This window comes from Ursus arctos, unplaced genomic scaffold (assembly GCF_023065955.2).
Source record: "Ursus arctos isolate Adak ecotype North America unplaced genomic scaffold, UrsArc2.0 scaffold_30, whole genome shotgun sequence".
In the NCBI taxonomy this organism is placed as follows: Eukaryota; Metazoa; Chordata; class Mammalia; order Carnivora; family Ursidae; genus Ursus; species Ursus arctos.
This window is the reverse complement of record NW_026622986.1, coordinates 7,847,092-7,857,860: the sequence shown is the minus strand read 5'-3', so window position 1 is coordinate 7,857,860 and position 10,769 is coordinate 7,847,092. Positions and strand designations below refer to the sequence as shown.

Sequence of the window (10,769 nt, the reverse complement as noted above, 5' to 3'; positions counted from 1 at the left end):
ATGTGAACTGTAAAGCGCTCACACAACTATTGAGTTATTATTATAATTTTATTTCCTTAACTACTCTTCCGTATGGATACAAAGATGGAAAATTCCTAAAGAATCTGTAACACAGTTGGGAGTCAAATATAAAAATTTGATAGTGGTTATAAAACCCATTTTAACACACTTCCCCTCCAGATTTCTCCCCAAATATTCATATCTATGAACAGCGCTAGATTTATAGAGAGAACTAAGTCCTGACATGAGCACACCAGGAGTCCCTGGGCAAAGGAGGTGGGCACCTTCCCCTGTGCTGACTTCACACTGAAATGCAAGGCAACAAGCACTCCATTTCCTGCCGTTATAAAAGTACACGAGGAGAACCCTGACACCTTCCTTTGAATGATTTTTATCTAGAGACATCCAAATCGTGCTCAGCGCCAGTGTGATTTATCTGCGTTCTTAGAATCGGACTGTACAAGCTAAAAGCTTAAGCTCTGAGTAGGAGTGAAATAAAGGGATCAGAAGAGAATTCATTGGGGAAGGCTGCCTAGAGCCCTTGGGTTTGAGGAAGACCTTTGGGATATAATGAACATATATTCACAGAGAAAGGCTAGTGTGGACGAAAGCAGCCAGACAGTATCCAGCCAGTCCTTGGGGGTTACAGAAAGTAGATTAGTTCCCTGGAACAGAAGGGCTGGCTGGCTGGGGAGCAAGGAGAACTTAGATTAAAAAGATAAGGGCAGGAAGGGGAGCAGATGGCAAATGGCCCCGTCGTTAGCTTGAGGAGTGTAGATGGATTGGTAAATTCCTAGTGTCCTCCGGACTCTGCACAGACGTCATCTCTGGATTGCTTTCCCTGATCTCCACCCCTCACTCATAGCACTAAAATGTTGTATGGAAATGATCTGTTTAAACGTCAGTCTCTTCGCGTCTCCTCATCCCCAGCTCTGATCTCCTGCAAGGCAATCACTCTGCCAATTGCGTGCTCAGAGCCCAGTGCCCGGCAGCAAAGACCATCTGAGGGTCGCCCTTGAACCAGCGCTATTCTTGCAGCCAAGGAAACGGTGGTGATAAAGAAAGACTACGTCCCAGATGACACGGAGCTTACGCACAGTAGGCGTCAGGGAGCCCTTCTAGATTCTTATGCAGAACAGACCTGAAGAAACCGAGGAAGATTCTTTTGGATCTGAGTTGGGGAGTCTGGGGAGAGAAACTTCATGTGGTTTCCTGGTGAAGGAACCAGGTTCCTTATTGCACAGGTGAACAGGGAGGGAGAAGCCATCAAACGGCCAGTCAGAGCTGAAAAGGACCAAGTCACCAGTACTAGGAAAGTCTACTATTATTTTCAATAGCAGCCGCTTCCATGGAAAAGTCCAGGGGAAAGTGCAGATGTTTTTGAAAAGAAGAGGAAAAGTACTGCTGCATTTTGACATCGAAATGCATATTGATGAGGCAAAAAGGAGGGCTGGGCTCACTCGGTATTCTCATAGACCAGCTCCCCTGGTGCTGGCTAAATCAATTGGGAAGTCCCTGTGAGGCCGATGACCTAACCTAATTGGGAAAGCACGTGGGCCCCAAAGATGTGAGCTCTGACTCAGGCTCTCACAGTCCTGGGCTACATCGCTCGCCCCAACTGTCCGGCTCTCCCTGGGTCCTCCTGCCGCGTCCACCTGCTGCTCCCACGCTCTGCAGCCCTCACCCCTACGGGCCCTCACGTGCCCGAGCTTCAAAGCCGGGAAGCGTGAGGGGGCTTGCGCTTACACTCCTTCTACCTGGAGACTTTTAGAGCTGCCAGGATCATCCAAACCATGAAGGGCAGCGCTGGGGCTGATAGGAAGTGGGGGAGGGAAGGGGAGGTGTGACCCACCTGCGGCCCTGTGCAATGTCAACACCAACGATGGATCAGCCCATGGGCCCCTTCCAGTAAAAGACCTGGGACGTGTGACATCAAATGGAAAACCTAGTTCGCTTGCCTCAGAAGGATCACACAAAAAGAGGAAAAAGTTGTCAGTTCCTTACTTAAGTCAAGAAAAGAGGCATGTGTGCCCAACTTCCACTGTATCATTTATCAGAAGCATTTGCCAGTGAACGTGGCCATTCGGGCTAATCGCATGAGGAGCGTCAGCAAATGATCACGCGTCCGTTTTCTTGATACTCGTCCCCTCCTGACTCTCAGTATATGGACTGCACAGAAATCGCAGGGGCGGGGCGGGGGGAGCTTATCCTATTTCGCACAGGGAGAGTGCTAAGTTGGGCAAACTTGTTAAAGAGGCTTTCTGAACTCCTTCCTCTGATTGATCACTTTTGCTCATAACAAAACCCAGAGGAACCACCTCGTTCTTTTCCCCAAGTCTCCCAAGATGGAACTTTCTTGCCGATACAATAAGACACGGAATTAAAGTGGCAAAGAAAAATTTGCTTTGATGATTGGTGCAGGCGCTCTGGCGTTAAAGGAACACGTGAGCAAACGGACGGCAGCTGGGGCCACACCGATCCCTCTTTCCTGATCTGCCCTGAGCTCCCCCAAACCTCCAAGGGTTTAGAGAGCTACTATTGGGTGAATATAAGGTCATGATTCAAGAAAAGATTCAGAGAGTTTCACAAAAATGAATCACGTTTTGAAGTTCCTACAGTTGCCCACGGAATGCGCAGCTCAGCAGATACCTGAATTATTAAACGTTTGCTTTGTCAGTGTGGTTCGATTTCAAGCACGGATTGAGCTGAAAAACAAACCATGCCTGCACAGGGGCACCAAACCTTAGGATTCTAGAGATGAATATATGAATTCACAGATTCTCCTCAAGTTTCTGACCATGTATCAAAACTCTGAGGAATGTCTGCAACTACTTAGCTCTGGGGAAATGCATTCTCTCGTACAAAATGGCTAAAATCCAAACAGCGAATTGAAATCAGAGTGGGAAATCTGGCATCTGAAGTGAGATATGCCCAGATTGAATGTACTCAGGAATTCTCACAAAAAGTTCACTTTTCTACATATATGTACGTTTGATCAAAATCAACTGGTGACTAGCAAGAGACTCATAATTATGGTTTGGTATTAACAAAACCGACTACTTTGTATAACTGAAGTTTCTTTATTCACAGGGCTCCCCAGGCTTCGAAAACAAACTATTTCATCTGGTAATAACCCAAGTTTTACTGCTGTTATGGGTCATGCTCCCAGGAAGCTGTTTATTAAGGAGTGTTCTTGGGATCAACTGGGAAGGGGGAGGATTAACAGAGGGAGAAGTCGAGACGTAGCGCAGTCTCAGTGAAAGCATCAGCCAACCAACACGGATCTCTGGACCGGAAGTAGCCTTTTAGAGCTGTCCCAAATTAGGGGAAGGGGGGCATTTAATGCAGGTTGTCCCTGGGAGGCGGCGTGATCTTCAGGTGACCAGGCAGTCTTCCTTACATGAGGCAACCCCCCCAGGCTAAGAGTGAAGGGCCATCTTCTCACAGAACTCCCGGCAGCTGGCGAATAAGACCTTCATTCCTGAATAGGAATCTTCCTGAGTAGGAATCTGGACAGTATCCAAGCATCCATGACAGTCCACCCCTTACAGTGCTTGGATCCTGCTCTTCTTAGAGGTTCTGGGGAAAGCTCCTCAAGATACCAATGAGCTTCTGCTCCTAGTGGGAACTTAACAGAGGAAGGTGAGTGGGACGAATTATAGATCTTGATGCGATAGCTGGTTTCAGGGTGACAACGGATACTCATCTTCTCCCTCCTGTTACCCACCGAAGATCTTTCTCACTCTCAACAACATCTCTGGAGATCTCGGTGGTTTTCCTGACAAGACCAATCCCTCATCCCTGAGGGGTCTGAGCCACTAGCCATCATGCCCCTCTCAGGCTGTGGTCTATTTTCCTTCAAAGGTGGACTAGGGAAACCAAGAAGTACCTAAGTAGGTCACCTGGTTCTACATTATTCCTCCCTTCCCTGTACATGACAGTATCTTCCTGCCTGTTCCTGATGACCAGGTTCAATGAGCCCTGCTAAGACAGTGACTTTTCTTCTTGCCTGTTGGCTTCTTGGTGCAAGGAGCTAGAATTGCCCATGAATTGGCCACACTACTACTTCAAAGAGGCAATCGCCGTGTCTCCTGCCAGAAGTATCCTCCCCTTTGGGAACCAGAACCTCCAAATTCACGGAGCTCAATTTTGTGAGGATGAAAAGCCCAAATTCTTCAAGTAGGTCACTGGGAGTCATGGTCAGTAGGCCCGCTTCTGCTTCTACTCCTTGGTTCCTGGACTCCTGCATGCCACCCATTGTGAGCACAGTGGCATTTAAAGGTCTTTGATTTAAGGTCTCCTCTGGATCCCGAAGAACGGCGCTCCAGCCAGAGAAGTATCACCTTCGAGCCGGCACATCAGGCCAGCTTTCAACACGTCTGTCTGTGCTCTGCTCTGGGGGCTGGCGGCTTCGAGATGGAGAGCGTGAGACAGAACAGTGGAGTCACGCGCTCATGCCAACAACTCCTTTGCTGAAAAACTGTGTTCTTTGGTCTGACGTGATGTTATATCGGATTCCATGACAGTGGATGTAACACCGTTTAAGCCTTGGATAGTGGTGTCACCTGAGGCCTAAGAGCAAGAAATATAAAGTCCATATCCAGAATATGTGTCCATTCATGTTCAAATGAATTGCTGTTTCTTCCACGTTGGAAGATGTCCAATGTAGGCAGCCTGCCAGAGTGTCAGGTCGCTCTCCTTACGGGGTGGTGCTATATTGGGAGCTCAGTATTGCTCTCTGCTATTGGAATACTAGCCATTTGGCTGCCGCGGGAGCTAGAAAACCTTGGGTAAGTGGAAGTCCAGGCTAGTGGGCCCACGCATAGCCTCTACTCCTGCCTCCGTGGCTCTTCTACCCATGTGTAGTTGTGCCGATACTAGAAGTGGCTGATGACAGAGGCCGGGTGCCGTTAACTGGTCCGTCATTTTGTCTCTCTGCATGCTTGGTGCCTCCCTCTTGTGAACGCAACACAAAGATCCCACAGTACGCCCTCTTACAGGTCCATGCAATGTCTACCCCAGACCTCCTGGTTGCTAATTTGCCCATTTTCTCCTTCTAGGCCCCTGCCCATTCGGTCAAGCCATTTGCTACAGCCCGCAAGTCTCACCTCAGGCCGCTTCTTTTTCAACACAAAGTAGATGACCGGGGACACCACCCGAACCTTTCCCTCACCACTGTTGTTCAAGGCCACCCTTGAATGGGGCCATGGTGCAGTCACTGTTTTCAGCTTGCACCATACAGAGCTGGTCCACCAGCAAGCTTGAGACCCTTCCTCTTCAACCGACTTCAATCATAAAGGATCCTCCATATGGTCATAGGTGTGAGCTGACGGGGAGGTGCTGGCCCAGGAACGGTGGGTGACGTGGAGCCCCTGTGCTGCTTGGCCGTGTCCCCTAGTCCTTCTTGTGCTTAATTCCAGAAGCACCAGTCCAGTCTTACAGGGAATTGTTCCTTGGCCTACCCCATGACATGATGTGGTGGTTCTGAAAGAACCCAGTCGCAATGGGCTGGTTTGGCCACATGGTTAGGTGGTGTCCATGGTTAGGAGCTCTCTCTCTCTACTGGTTCCCCATAGCACGTAAGAGTCATTGTTAGAAAGTTGCAGAGTTCTCTGCTGCCAATGGCACAGCCAGGCTCCAGAATCCTGGAGGTCTGCATTGTGATTTTTCCATTGGGGCTTGCCAATAACTCCACATGGCCTCTGTTCCCAGCACGGATCCCTCTACTTCCAGAAGCCCATTTGGCTTCTTTGGCCCGAGTGGTAGTACCACAACCCGGACCTGATGAAGAACCTTTCCTTTTTCTGGTCCTTTCTCAAAGCTGTTAACCTTTGAATGGTATTCTGGTTGAAGCAGTTTTCCCAGGTGTGGAACATGCTGCTTCCGGAACCAAATGCACTCTTCGGGTTTTACACTTCCGTCTCCACGGCGGGGGAGTAACACGCAAAACTTGGTCTCTTCCTTTGGCTGTGATGTCGGGCACCCATAAAAACTGTACCAATATGGCCGGTCCCTGGCAGGAGGCAGATACGAATCCAGAGGCTCATTAGTGATTAAACGAATTCAATAAATTAGGTCTCCAAATGAAGACAATAAAGTTTTCCCACTGTTACTTTAAAAAAAATGATTTTCTTTTCATTTTCAAAGCTTTGTCACATGGTAAGAGTATGATACGTGACTCTGGGACATGGGGGCCATATGATTTTTTTTTTAAAGACCGACTCACACTAATCTTTGCTTATTTATACTCTTCAAATCCATAAATAGAGCAAGATAAAATGAGCAAATGAGAAACTTAGGAGGAAGTTAAAAATACAGATTGGAAAAATTAAACAGAGCCAGGTTAAAGTTAGCAGATGAAAGCACAGGGCCAAGGCTGCTGACCAGCTGCCAGATGCCAGTGGCAAACGTCCCCCTGGTCCCGCTGTGGCCGAAGCAGAGGCAGCCACGATTCACCACCCTAAGCCCCGCCATATCCAGAGGAAGGAGAGAGGCAACGCCATGAACCATCTCACAAAATAACTGGATGGATCACTCGCAGTGAGAGGGATGGGATGGGGGTAGTTGTGTGTGTGAAGTCGTGCAGACACGATCACTCCATTTGGTAAAAAATAATGCCGAAATGTCTTCGCCTGGGTCTCCCAGACAGCGGATCCCAGGACAAAGGCTGGAGCGCGAACACTTTACCGCGGGGTGTGATCCAGAGAGGAGGAGGGACGAGGAGAACGGAGCAGAGAAGGATGGAAAAGCAACACAAGGATGAGTCATAGCTCCTGGCAAGTGGCTGCTGGCTCCTTCTGTCCTGCCTGAGTTGTAGGAAAGACATCGCAGGGCTGTCCATCTTGGGGGGAGAAAGGGAAGCACTTATACATTAGGGCTTATGCTTTGTAGGTCAAAGTTTTGCCCCCAAGACGTCCTCCCCTGCATCTCAGACTTTGTCAGTGCAATGTGCCCCGTGTGGCCCAGAGAATCTCCAGGGCCGATGGGGAGCTCCAGCAGAGACATGAGGCCGGGCGCAGGGCAAGCCTCTGGCAGGCTGTGCCCACAGGAAGCTGCCCAGAGCCTGAATCAATGGCTGGAATAAGGGGCAGGGAAAGCCCAAAGGTGAGAAGCCGTACCCAAGAAGTGCCCAGTGCATACTTCAGATCTAAAATGAGATGTTGCTTTTAAAGCATCTTTTTTTTTAATTTTTAATTTTTTTTATGTAAAGTTCCATGATTCATTAGTTGCATATAACACCCAGTGCACCATGCAATACGTGCCCTCCTTACTACCCATCACCAGCCTATCCCATTCCCCCACCCCCCTCCCCTCTGAGGACCTCAGTTTGTTTCTCAGAGTCCTTTTTTTTAGAGAGAATCTTTTGATCTGGAGCAAATTTCTGATCTCTAAGAAGTGACCCCTGCAAGATTTAAGTGATGTCAGGATGTGTGGGTCAGGCACCATTCTGGGCACGGAAATTCTATCCATGAACAGAGGCAACATTTAAAAAATATGTCTTGCTCCTTGTTTCAAACTATAAAGCTTTCATGAATGCATTGGAGATTACATCTGAAAACAGATTTATTCTAAACATCGAGGGTAGCAAATTCTACCCAAGTTAATGTTCTACACGGAAACTAAAGACTTGAAGGAGTAAAACTGTCGATATTACACATACGGGTAAGAAATCATTTCTACACTCATTTTCAGAGTACCTTTGGGTTTCCAGAAGCAGCTTTCTTTTATGCTGGGAAGTTTAAGTACAATGTGAAAACAATGTGAATTTTCCCACTGTGGTCTAACATACAGGCCCTGAAAATGTTTTCTTCTCTGAGAATCCAGTATTGATGTTTTCGTGGTCAAATAAAGCTTCAACAAATGAGACGAGATCTTATTCACATTTTCATTGTAGGCACATCTCTATTGTTTCGAATAACACGGACTTCTGGATCCTAGTCCCGTTGCACAGAAACTTAGCACTTGGCTACTCAGTCAGTCCTGGAAAATTGATCGTAGGCAAAACTTCTGAATCTTTACCTATAGCTGCTCCATTCCTCTGTTTGAGAACAGTCTAATGACATCACAATTTAAATTTACTTAGAGGGAGAGCTCAGCAAATGCTATTAAAGAATTAGAATCCTTCTGGCTGGAAAAGTAATGATGAATGCTCAGAACGCTTCACTTGAGCTAAGAAGGCAGCAAGCAGAGAAAAATTCCTCCCTTAGGCCGTGGTCCTCCGTGATCCTGCACCACCGCCAGGAGACTTAATTAGTTCAGTTAACCTATTAGAGGTCGGATAGTTAATTTTTAATTAATTAATTATTAGCAGTTAAATAAAATTTATATCCCTCAGGAAAATTCTAAATACACATGAGAGCTTGTAAAGTCTTAGCATCCTTCGTTAGATACCACTATTTCTATTCACAAATGCAATGTCTGAGGTACAGAGACGCAAAGGACTGCCTCAAAATCACACAGCTAAGATGTGGGGGAGAGAGCCGAATTCCAGCTCCCACAGCACGATGCCACGGACGCCTCTCCAACCACATCCTCCATTCTCTCTGTCCTGTCGAAACTCAAGGAACAAATCAGTCCAAGGTGTAACAAAGAAACCGGGTGGAAGGAGCCAACCTTCATGCTGGCAAATTAATCTCCAGGAGCTCTCCCCACAGCAGCTCCTTCACCTCCCAGGGCCTGGGGCGGGGGGGGGGGGGGGACGGTGCAGCAAAGTCCTCATTTAGCTTCATCCATATCCCCCAGCTGCAAAATGCTACTAGGGGCTCCTGGAAAACAAGCAACCTGGGTTACCTGTCTTCCCCAAACGTGTCTCACGACGGTAGCTCTTTCTGAGGAGCGCCAGCCTCACACTGATTCTGCAGAAGACAGTTCTGAAATCGCTGAGCTGCCCAATTCCACAAAATAATACATTCTAAAAGGTCATTCTGTTCCCACGTGGTACTCACAGTCTGGCCTCACATTCACAACGGAAAATGCTGGAATGGGTTTCTCCCTGAGAGTCTGGTTACTCATCGGTTCAGCACATATTTAGGGAACACGGTGGGGAAGACACTGTGCTGGACATCGAGATTCTACGCCCGCACAGAAAGGCCAGTTTCTGTCTCAAGAAGCTTCCGGTGGAACAGAGATGGCAAACTGTGCCCAGCTGTGCTCATCATGAGGCGTGTGCCCGGTCACAGGATCGCTTAACAGGGTGACCTTATGTGGGTCACCAGGAAGTAACATTTCACCCGAGGCCTCAAGAACAAGCCGGAGGTAAACAGGGTCACGGGGAAATCCATGCAGAGGGACCTGTGTGGGTAGAGGGCCCTTCTCCTAGTAATAAGCTTCTCTTCACCGTTCAAACTCAACTTAGACCGCCTGCTCTCTCTGGAGGCTCGATCGAGGCACCCGACTATTGCACTGAACACCCGGAGTCCCCGTTAGCTGTTGTCTTGCACGCAGCGCCCCATCGGAGGGCTGAGTCTTGGTGGTTCCTATCCCTAGCCCATTGCCAGCGAGCGGGCATACCGAGGCACAAAGGAGCAAAGGGAAAAAGGGAGGGGGTAATTAATACCGAGCTGTACATTCTCCATCGTGTCTCGTTTTCTGTCATAAAGAAAGAGAACAGTTCTACTCAGTGGTCACATGGTCCACCTTCACTCCACACGTTAATTTAGTCTCCAAACATTTGTGTGAAGAACGGGGACACAATGATGGATAAATGCGGTGGCGGTGTTCAAGGAGCTTAGGATTTAGTGGTGGGCAATCAGAAAGGCAGGTCCCTCCTTCTTTCACCCACTATGAAACAGAAAAGGCAGGCGGAGTTTCGACGTCAACAGTCCACGCGGGAACTGGCCTTGCCCTCTGACCGCTGGCTCTCGAACTGCCAGCCCGGAGACCTGCACCAGGAAGGGCTGAGCTGGATTCCCCACTCTGGCGGCAGCAAACTTTCCTGCCCCTTCACGGGTTCCTCCCGGCCAGGCTGAGGCCGCCCGAGCTCCGGCTGCCCGAGGACCGCGGCCGCGGGGCCCGCACGACCTTCCTCGCCGAGCCGGATCGCCGCCCCCAGGCCGCCCACGGCCTATCCCCAGGGCGCCGCAGCCCGCGCCTCCGCAGACCCGGGACGAATCGGGCGTCGCAGGCGCCGGAGGGGGGCGGGGGGACGAGCGCGCCCCTCTGCCCGCCCCCTCCCCTCCCCCGCACGACGTCACCCGGGTCACGTGGGTGACCCCCGCCTCCGCCCCCGCCAGACTCAGCTGCTCCGCCCGGGGAGCGGGGGAGTTGGGGGCGGGCGGCGCGTCTGCTCGGCCCCTCCCCGACCCCTCCCCCGGAGCCGAGCCCGGCGTTAAGCAAGGGGCTCCGGTGAAATTGGAACCAGTGTTCTAAATTAAGGGGAGCAGATGTCCCTGTTTTGCTCGGGAGGCCTGGGTGGCCTGCTGTTCAGGCAGAAATCGTTGAGGCACTGACCTTCCGGGGCCGCTGTCAATCTCCGCGTGCAGATGGCCAGCCCCGAGCCCTGCCCGCTCCTCTGCATTGGAAATGCGGCAGCAGGGGGATCCGGGCAGCTTGAGAGAAAAGTCTGCGTGGGGGGTGGGGGAGGAGGCCCGGGGGAGACAGAGGGCAGGAGAAAAAGGCCTGCTCCGCGCACAATGGAGCCCCCGTGGCGGCCCCTCGGAGGACAATGCAGTCCCCGGGGACCCGCGGTTGGCTGCGCCAGGCCGGCCGGCCCGCGCTCCAGCTGCCTCTTCAGAACAAGGCCGTGCAAATGTGCCCACTTGATTCTAAAT

The 10,769-nt window shown here is 50.2% G+C and overlaps 1 long non-coding RNA gene across 1 annotated transcript; it reads right to left on the bottom strand.

Moving 5' to 3' along the window:
- Positions 1–3,060: 3,060 nt before the first annotated feature.
- LOC130542189 (uncharacterized) lies at positions 3,061–10,118 on the bottom strand. Its single transcript, XR_008956554.1, has 2 exons — positions 7,698–10,118; positions 3,061–6,013 (listed from the first exon to the last, which is right to left on the bottom strand). It is a non-coding gene; the product is annotated as an uncharacterized LOC130542189 (long non-coding RNA).
- Positions 10,119–10,769: the final 651 nt, after the last annotated feature.